Source organism: Onychostoma macrolepis, chromosome 08 (genome assembly GCF_012432095.1).
Source record: "Onychostoma macrolepis isolate SWU-2019 chromosome 08, ASM1243209v1, whole genome shotgun sequence".
In the NCBI taxonomy this organism is placed as follows: domain Eukaryota; kingdom Metazoa; phylum Chordata; class Actinopteri; order Cypriniformes; family Cyprinidae; genus Onychostoma; species Onychostoma macrolepis.
The window spans coordinates 5,785,646-5,794,362 of record NC_081162.1 but is presented as its reverse complement, the minus strand read 5'-3'; positions in this window follow the sequence as shown (position 1 = coordinate 5,794,362).

Genomic DNA, 8,717 nt, shown 5'->3' with positions numbered 1-8,717 from the left:
GACATTGTAAAAAATATTAAACTATGGTTTTGGCCAGTGAATATCAATTCGATTATGTGAAATTACAACCTGACATTTATCTTGAGAACACATTGCAACTTTTTCGATAAAATCTGCCATTATTATATAGACAAGCATCATCATAAAATATCCAAATGTGGTTTTATTGTGTAGACCTGACATTTCACATTTCCTTTAGCCCAAACACAACACAACAAGACTTCATATGAACTGTATTCATTCATATTCATTACATGGTATCCTACTTTTGCTGGCTTTTCTTGTAACAAAGTATTGAGGTTGAAACCTTCAAACAACCATTTGTTTCTCACTGTTAAACTTTTTTTTGGCAACACTTTATTTTAAGGTATTCTTGTTACATGTTACATGTACTTACTATTATAATAACAATAAATTATGCATAATTGCATGCAAGTCAACCTAAGCCAAAACCCAATCCTAACCCTAACTATATAGTACGTACATGCAGTTAATAAATATTACTCAGTACTTAAATGTATAATTACACTGTAACAAGGACACCTTAAGATAAAGTGTAACCCTTTTTTAATACCATCGCTACTTATTTTATCAGCCCTCAATGAACATTCTTAATTTGCTGAGTAACATAAAGTGCAACATCTGAACGCTTTTCCCATCTGTGAGAGTGGTGTATATTCAGCAGGTGTTTCCAAGTGCAAACACCATCAATGGATTGTGAGTCATGAATGGATTTGTGCCTCCAACCCCCTACTTAGAGATCACCACATCCTCTGCAACGCCATGATGAATCAGAAGGTCTTATCTACTATTTTGACTTTGCAAAAGGAGCACAGGAGCACAGTAAAAGCACCATTATGGATCAAATCACACCATTGCAATGTACCTGTTTAAAATGCACCAGCAGTTTTGATAGATTCAACATTTAGAAGAGCTCTTTACATCTAAAGAACATTTCTTTAGATATTTTTAGCCCAAGTGAAAATAAACAATGGAACCTTAACTTGCTATAATACAAGTGAAACCCTGTTAGGCACTTCAAGACTGTTAGGGAATGAACACTTCTATTCTCCCAGCAATTTAGCGGTTTCACTAATAATGGTGAAACATACAATAGGGGTTGAAGAGTGAAGGAAAGGTCAGCCTCTTTTCATTTAATGCATTCAGATGTGGACGAAAGCAGAAAAAAAATAGCTCTGAGACTTGAGGTTCACTAACTTGCCTGTAATAAACTGTTAGTTTGTAGTATTAGGCTGCCTTTCTAGATTCCATTAAATTGGTTGGCAAGCTTCTTTTCACTTCAATATCTGGAGCTTTTGGACCATCATTTAAGCTTTTTAAATGATGTTTTTAAAGCCTTTACCGTTCAGGGGTTTGATTTGTAGACATTTTTGTGGTAGGTCTGTAGTTTTATTTACTGCAGTAACTTAAGCTGAAACTAATATATCGTTCCTCTCAACTTCTACTGACTTTCTTCGTTTGTCAATTACATCGATAGCTTTACAAAAACAAGCAGTAGATAAAATATATTAGATTTTATGTCTGCTACTCCAGGAAGGTTAACTCTTATATTCTCTCCGCAACTTATTGCAAATTCAAAGCAAAGCAAACTTGTCTTTAAAAGCTTTGGCCAATAAATGCCAGTATGATGCCAAACTGTGTTTGTGCCAGCCTGTTAGTAACTGAGCAACTACAGAACATTAGAATTCATTACATAATTTAGTTCAATTGAATTTTATGTTATCACCAAGGTGAAGAAAGCATTACGACAAACAGGATGGAGTGTGATAACAGGGGTGCCAGTCCAGTCACACATTACACCAGTCAATCAATGCCTCACTGCATGTGTGCACTAGACCTGCCAAAGCAAGAGGAAATGACTTTTAGATTACATTAGCACATGCTAATGTGCTTGCTACATTAGTACTTGAGTTCTGAAAGACCATGTTTTGGGCAACTTTACATGTTATCCAGAGTTTGCATGATGATGCAGGTTATCAATACATTTTTAGTACAAACAATGCATTCAGAAACAAGTTCACAGAGTTCCAAGAACTGCATTTCAGACCGTTTAAAAACCTTTTGTCACCAGGGAGCCCTTTTATCAAATGGGGTGTTTTTTTGACCACTCTTGTACTGAATGCGACCATATTTCTTAAGTGCATCTTGACTGTTACTAAGATATTCTGTGCAAATGTAGGAAGACAAAATTCACCCCAGCAAGAAAATGGCATTATAAAATCCAATTTTCTGCAAGAGTGACTCACGCAGTGTTTAGATTGTGGCAAGGATTTCAATCCAGCTGTTCTGGGAAAGTTATCAGAATTATTATTATCATTAAAATGGCTCCTTGGGGGCACATTCAACAATTTGAGAAAAAATAAAAAAATATATTTTTGATATATTTTTACCTTTGAGAGAACTCTTTGGATGTTCTCATAACAAGCATAAACGTATTCTGAGCATTATGAGGAGCGTGATTCTCAAAACTGTTGTCCACTTCTTTGGGTTCTTGTCCCAATGGAAAGACAAGGATAAATGGTGTGTAGCAATGTGTTTCTTATGCCCTTCGCCTCAGCTTAGCTTTGGCATCTTATACAAGCAATTGACTTTTGTCATGGTTTGAATGTTTAACACCACGTCGTTTATTTTGAACAAAAAAAGTAGAACATCTAAGCCAGATTGTACCTTTTCATTCATTTAAGGGAGTACCCAGAAAAGGGCTAAAGATTCAACAGCTGCTCTCACATATGGATTGAATTCATCTTTGGCTAGTTACAGAGGTAAGTCAAATTCAGGTGGTCTTGCACCCCAAATTAATGCAACCTTTGGGAATAGTGATATATCAGGCAAATGAAGTCTCCTCCTATGAGTGGTTAATCAGGGACGTGTTACTATGAGAAATAGAAACATCTGGATGTTGGACATGAGGAATTGTAAACCTTTCGTCATTGTGAAGTCACTAATCTACTGTGCTCGGCTCTTAGGAGTGTGTATGTGGGAAGGAGAGAGGAAGAGTGAGGGGTGGGGGGTAGGGGAGGGAGGGTTTGGATGTGTGTATGCTGGGCAAGGGTTCAAAGACGGGGCATGATGGCAACCAAAAGTGAGCATTCTGTTTGGCCTGATACCACATGTGGCATATTTGCATTGCTTTGCATGAAAGCAGTTTAACTGATTCTAAGATTACTCTCCATTTGCATCCATTTGTCATTTCTGCCAAGAGGTCACCTGCAACCCTGCACTTGCTCCTACGGCATCATGGGGCCTGTATGTCCATGAATTACAAGCTCTGGTTTCCGTTTAATAAATGGTTGGATATAAACACATATATAACAGTATCAGCGAATAGTAGAGACTATACTATACTATACCATAAAAGCTATTACAATAATGTTTGGAAATATGGAGTGCATCTGGCGCCAAATCAGATCTACTGTAACAGTGCAGTTGAGAAACTGATCTGATTCTTAAAAATAATAATTTTGTTGTAACTTCATGTTGTCAGTATGGCTTAGTAATAATAGGGAAAATAATGACATTGACATGAAGAAATTATATATATATATATATATATATATATATATGTGTGTGGGTGTGTATAGTTACATTAAAAATGAAAAAACAAATAAACATATACTGTATATGCATTGAAGAAATTGGCATTGAATTAAACTAGCAATTTCGATTGTAATCAAATGCATTTTCTTTATACAACTGACAACTTAACTTAACAAATTACATACACATATAGGCTATATATATATATATATATATATATATATATATATATATATATATATATAATTAATTTACAATGGTTGATTTAAAACAATTCACATAAAAAAAAAAAAAAAAGTTTAAAGTTAGTTACATACTTGCTTCATTTATTTGCATTGTTATTTATTTATTTATTTACAATGACTGATTTAAGCACAATCCAAATAAAAGCCATTTTTGGTCAGTTTTTCTATCTAAATTGTTTTATAACTGAAGTTCATTATTCCAGGTAAGCATTCAAACCTTTTGGTTCTATCATTGTAACAAACAATCATCGTCTTAAGTACTCCTCACAAAGGTTCATTTGGTAAAGTGCGTTGAATCATCAGCTCAGTACTAAGGAATGAGTCTATTCGTGTCCTGCACTTCCTGCACTGTCCACTAGAGGGTCTTTGTGGAATGTGCATTGATAACCTACAGGTAAAGGATGATGCTCATTTAGCCTGCATTAGAACTGGATGAGAGCTTGCATAGACTGTGAAGAGTAATACTTTTGTGTCCTTTTGTGGCTCATCAGTTTAATGAAGCTCCCATTTAGTAAGCTTTTTAAAGGACGGTTTACTTGTCAAATGTTGCAGAAGAGCAGCAAAACAGTGTATATGCCTGAATCTTGTTTTAACTTCAGGCCTTTCGGGTTTCTAGCAGACATCTATAGGAATGTTGGCCCAAAGAAAGTCACAATCCAGTGGATGCCAACAGCATTAAATCTTCAGTGTTGACTTTTAGGTCAATAAAGTAAGAAGCAAGTCGGGAATGTGCGAATGGAGGTTTAATAGTCTATATATTTCCATAAAACAAGCACTGCATGAATCATTTAGTGTAAGTATATTACAGTGTGCTGAGGCATATCATTGCATTTTTGGCCTGGCAAAGAGGTTGGCTCATTTATGACGGAGATATATTCATTTCTACAGGCACTGCCTTATAATGGCTGCTTTTTCTTTCTTATTTCCATGAAAGCGTTTTGATGTTCAATGTTATTGTGACAGATTCATGGAAATTATGTCTCAAGTGAAAATACAATGGTACATTAATGATAAATCAGAAAGTGGCAAATGCCAAATTACATAAACTATAATGAAAACAAATTTTAATAATTCTTATTCTAATAAATATAATTGACAAATGAGTCTTGTATGAATGATAGATTCTAGAGGGCAATTCAAGTTTGAAATCTGAGCTGTGAAGTTGTTTTCATCATATTAGATTTTTTGGTGTTTATGTTGTCATTTATAAACTTGGATGTAACCTCACAAAGAAAAGATTAGTAAGCTTTAAAAAGTCATTTTATTTACATATTGAAACAGCAAAATTATATAAAATATGTCACATGCTCATTTGACGTCTCAGAGATGAGCAAATGTTCTACTGCACACGTCAACCAATGACACATTATCACATTTAGCCTTACTTATCAAAACAGTAAGACATATCACAGTGAATGTAAAACACTTGCGGTTCTGTTGACATCTGTACTGGCCTGCGTCACATTGTCACAGTCATCACCTCAAACCTTTTAGAAATTGCTTCAGATCATCCAATAAATACACATTTACCAAAACAGCCACCACTCCCAAAGTTACACACTTTAGCGCTGGTGTCCAAACAAGTCATTCTCTCATTCTCTTCTCTGCTATCCAGACACAAGTGGTCTCCGTGATACTGTCTGTTGAGTTGCGACATGATGCAATTCTGTGGAGAAAAGTCCAAATTGCGAAATATAAACTTGCAATTGCATGAAAAAGTCAGAATTGTGCAAAAAAGTAGCAATTACCTTTAAAAAAAAAACAGGATTGCAAGATGTAAACTTGCAACTGAGGCTCATTGGAAATATGTGCTTGTTGCAAAGTTCCCCTCACATTAGTGCACGTTTTGCGGCAGTTTCAAAGTGAAATGTCCAGTGAGTGGCGCTAAAACGTGCACTCAGTACAAGACTGTGGCCACGTTTTTATTATGTTGGTACTGGGATGTATTTCTGTGTTTCAGAATTGAAATGTCCAGTGAGTTTGCCAAAAGTTAATGCTCTATCGTGTTGAAAAACAACATTCCCCTCTACACCAAACCTAACCCTAAACCTACCTAATAGTGTTGCCTATGCAATCGTGCTATGTCATCTTCCTAATACTTGGAGTTTAGCTGTTTGGTCGAACTGTAGTTTCACTGGAACGCCGTAACGCGTGAGCTACCGAGCAATCGTGTTAGATGCTAATGTTCAAAAGTATCGGTTTTCAAATCTTGCAGCATGTTAAAATTGTTTTGAGGTCATAATATTCTGCAAGTAATTGTGCAAAAATTAGGCTTTCTTAATCAAAACTCTGGCCCTGTAAATCATATTTTATGTGACTTATTTCCAATAAGCACGTATTTCCAATAAGCCTGGGTAGAAATAAAATAAATCTAAATTGAGAGTTGTAAACTGGCAATTCGAAAAAAAAAGTTAAAATTGTGAGGGGAATTCTGAGAATAAAGTCAGGTTGTAGAAACTCAGGGTTACAGGATTAGTTTTGAGTTCAACAAAACTAAACTAATCCAATCAGGCTTTGTTGGTACCATGTTGCTGCTCATCAACCTTCTCCGTCAACTCAGTCTCTCATCCTGAGCTCATGAATAACTATGGACCATGTGCACATGAAAGTGAACTACCAAACACATGCCTTGAAACATAGAAACTGAGATTCACTTCTCACAGAACAGTCATTCACTTCTGTCTTCTGCCGAATGAAAAATATGAAGAATTTAAATGCATTTACACAAAAAGAAGAAAGGACCTGTCAATGAGAGAGGACAACTAAAAGAAAACATCTTACTATATCAGTGGAAGTCAAAGTTGTAAAGACAATCTTTTGCCAAGAAGTAACTGTGAATTTGAAGCAAGAAAAACAGATAGAGTAACTTTATTGCATTAGAGATTTGTCACTTTGCTCACAGCTGATTGATCCAACTTTGGTTTGAGATGTCTTATCCAGGGCTGCGTTTCCCAAAAGCATTGTAAGCAATGGAACTACGATCAATTTAGGCTTACGATGCTTTTGGGAAACACAGCCCAGAACATTATCTGCATCAGAACAGATTGTATGGAGTGCAAGTTACTATTGATCGATACCAGTATCAAAGACTTATAAGTCTTCATGGTGCTTAAAATCCAGTTAACTGAAAGCCACCTAATCCATTTTTTTCGGCATAGACAAAAGTCAAAATTGTGAGATTAAAAATGTGCAATTACCTTTTTGATTTACTTTTTATTCTGCAGTGGAAACAAGCTTCCAAATAAGCTTGTATTGTGTTTGTCACACAGAACCTCTGTAAAAAATCTAGAACAAATGATCAAATGCTTTTTTTTCTCCTTTTGGCAAACTCAGTGGTTCTCTGAGAAATCTAATCCAGTGATGTGCATAAATGTGAATATCAGTGATTTCCAATATTATCGCTTTGCCTCGTTTGTTTGTATTTTTACCTGAGCTACCGTTTGCACACTAATTTTCAACATTTCAATATCTGAATGGCAACTGAGGAAAAAGTAGGCCTAGACTTAATTAATTATGGGTTTATTATAAATAGCCACTTCTGTAAACCCATGTGAAGTTCATTTAAATATATGTTTTTATAAAAATTCAGTTAAAAATAAAATAATGAATACAAAATGCATATGTCATACCTGATGCATACAAGCACAGCATGACCTTCTGTAACAGTACAAAACACATACTTCCACCTCCGTAATAAACAGAGATTTGTTTAGAAAACCAGCCGCGTCCAAATACAGCTGATGGAGGATGTTAAATTCAATTGGATCTTACATGTGTGACTCACTGAATGCACCTGGATGTACAGAAGGCATTAGAAGATCTCTGACTCTTCTGTAGCACGTCTGAGGCGGTGAACCAGCTTTAACCTCAATAGATATCACATCCTAAATGTATTAACCCAGCATTATCTCAGTCACAGAGGAAACCACTCATACTAGTGCCAGAACTAATCTGATCCGCCAGGCCTGATGAGTTTGCCAATATTTCGGGTAATGTTTCGGGCTTTATGACTAATCAAGTTAATGAATAAGAGAAAAGTGACATCGCCAGCTCATTGTTTCTGAACCACAGGCATTTCACAGAAGCCTAACACGGAGCGGCCACAGCTTTGATCTGTTCGAGTTCTGCTTACTTTTACAGCTCTATGGGGCACAGTATGAGGTTTTTTACTTTTTAGTATGAGCAAAGTAGTATGCGAAACTGATGCGACCTCTACTGATTTCTGGGTTCTACATTAAACATCGTGGGAGGTGAGCTTGATGCACAGTCATGACGCAAATCCCTGCCATTGACAGAAGAAGCAGCCCAACATACAACATGGAGTTTGACAGGTTGTCAGGTTGAGACTGAGAACGCACAGATGTCCTTTGTTCTGTCTGGACAGCTCATCTGAAGGAACCTTTAGCAGAACATATGTAGTGTACAACAGGGTTAAAGACCCTGCCTATGGAAAATGTCTTACAACTAATAGGCTACTTCTTGCGCCTTTAACTTGAAATGTCCAGTGGGTGGTGCTAAAACGCATTTAATTTCCCTTGAAACAGATGAACACGTATGTGCTATGCCATGAGACCAGGTAGGTGCTATGTGCCAGTGTTTTGTAAAGTTGGCCATTGTACGTATCGCGGCAGTTCGGAAATTAAATATCCAGTTGGTGGAGCTAAAAGATTAACGCTCTATAATGTTTGAAAATAACGTAATACCTGCACTAAACCTAGCAGATAGTGTAAATAAACAGAAACAGGACATAAAAACAAATTTTCTGAAGCAACCATGGTATTCTAGTTTGTTTCTACAATTCTTTGAACTATTTTATCGTATTTTGCATGACTCGTTCCCATGCGTTTTGTAACGCAAGTGCCATGCTGTACCAGGTGAGCTACTGAGCAAGTTTACAAAGTCAAGTTTACTTTA